General features: G+C 45.1%; 1 pseudogene; it reads left to right on the top strand.

Moving 5' to 3' along the window:
* The first annotated feature begins 631 nt into the window (after positions 1 to 631).
* On the top strand, positions 632 to 749 carry LOC126105420 (5S ribosomal RNA; annotated as a pseudogene).
* Positions 750 to 2,193: the final 1,444 nt, after the last annotated feature.

Raw genomic sequence — 2,193 nt, 5'->3', positions numbered from 1 at the left:
GCCTCGGACATGGATGTTTCGATGTCCTTAGGTTCGTTAGGTTTAAGTAGATCTGAGTTCTATGGGACTGATGGCCTCAGATGTTAAGTCCCATAGTGCTCAGAGCCATTTGAACCATTTTTCGAAATTTAGCGTGGACTTCAGTGCGATATGAGTACAACAGTTACCACAACGAAACCTTGTCTCGAAACCTGGCAGAAAATCCACAGAATTATGGATGTATGTAAAGTATGCTAGAGGCAAGACACAATGAATGCCTTGTCTGCGCAATAGCAATGGAACTACTATCGATGACAGTGCTGCTAAAGCAAGTTACCAAATGCAGCCTTCCGAAATTCCTTCACCAAAGAAGACGGAGTAAATATTCCAGAATTCAAATCAAGAACAACTGCCAAAATGAGTAACTTAGAAGTAGATATCCTCGGAGCAGTGAAGCAGCTTAAAAATCACTTAATAAAAGCAAATCTTCCGGTCCAGATTGCATACCACTTATGTTCTTTTCAGAATATGGTGATGCAAAAACTACACACTTAATCATATACAACCGGTTGCTTGACGAAAGATATGTACCCAAAGACTGGAAGTTGCACAGGTCACAAAAATATTTAAGAAAGGTAGTAGGAGTAATCCTGCCAACGGCCTTGCCGCAGTGGTAACATCGGTTCCCGTCAGACCACCGACGTTAAGCGCTGTTGGGCTCGGCTAGCACTTGGATGGATGACCATCCGGTCTGCCGAGTGCTGTTGGCAAGCGGGGTGCACTCAGACCTTGTGAGGCAAACTGAGGAGCTACTTGATTGAAAAGCAGGCTCTCCGGTCTCGGAAACTGACATACGGCCGGGAGAGCGGTGTGCTGACCACATGCCCCTCCGTATCCGCATCCAGTAACGCCTATGACCCTATGCAAGAGTTTGATTGTTGTTTGGAAATTTTACTTAAAACCGGAAATCTAGATCAGCTGCTGCCGGCTTTCTGTTTGCTGTTGTGCTTTCAAAAAAATCTCCAACAATGTTTCAAGACGCGTGGTAAGTGAAAATTTTTATTATGGCCAGATAATCGTTTTACTTCATTTGCGCGTATAATATGAAAACAGGTTGTATTCAGACAAGTTACAGTTCAGTTCAAATTAGGTTCTGTTTAGTCAAAGGTTAGCATTCGAGTTTAAGTTGGATAACAGTATGTGGGTACATAGTTTTAGCAATAGGTAGACTTTTTAAAGAGTGTAAGTAAATTTGGGCTAAATATCATACAGAACCACATAACTCCGCGCAATATTGCTATACGTGGACGACACATTTGTCATTAGGCCGCCTGGAAAAGCAGAGCTTCATAAACTGCATCAGTATGTTAACAGCTTGGATAAGAATGTCTAGATCGCAGTAGAAGAAAACAGTAACTGTGCGATGCTGTTGCTTGACGTGGAACTCTACAAAAGTCCCAGCGACAACGTAGGACACAAGGTCTACTGGAAATCGACCGGTACCAGGTGATATCTACACGTCGGATCCCATCCGGTTCAGAAGTGTTGCATGCTACATACGTTGACCACACGAATTCTTCGCATCAGTAATAAAAACAAAGTCAAGCAAGAATAGGAGGAGCCGTGTAACATTTGTGAGCCAAAGGATACGACCATAAAACGATGAGGAGTGCTACTAAGTTCAGTAGGAAGGGATATGCGGAAAACAAAATCAAAGAACACCTATCGGTGGTGCGCTTACCTTACGTGAAGAGCTGTCTAGTAGGGAAGATACTTCGCTGAGGAGGCATCAAACCAGTTTCCCGGATAGGACGTAAGATCCAGGAATTAGTAGGGTCGCAATGAAAGCCTTAAGTGCCGCAGATGCACGCGAGATACAGTGCAGCCGCCCACTATACTGAGGAATCCAGTAGTCTATTAGCACCCGCAGAGAAGAAAATGAGCGCTGTGATCGGTTGGGACACCACAACAGATCGGCGCTAGCGGAGCAACATAGTGATTATGGGCACGTTACCAAGTTTCAAAAAGAAAGAAAACAGTTGTGGATATGGTCATGGAAAATAAGAGAGGCGATCGAAATCCTGAATCAGCCTGGCAACATCAACTGGGAGGACGGCTACGGGTTCCCAGCCGCCATGCTGCCGGTTATCCCTCTACGGCGGGCCGCGTGTAATCGCATAGCAGCAACCTTACCGGACACGCCGTAACCGGGCA

The sequence above is a fragment of the Schistocerca cancellata genome, chromosome 1 (assembly GCF_023864275.1).
Source record: "Schistocerca cancellata isolate TAMUIC-IGC-003103 chromosome 1, iqSchCanc2.1, whole genome shotgun sequence".
Lineage (NCBI taxonomy): Eukaryota > Metazoa > Arthropoda > Insecta > Orthoptera > Acrididae > Schistocerca > Schistocerca cancellata.
This window is presented reverse-complemented; position numbering and strand designations above follow the sequence as displayed.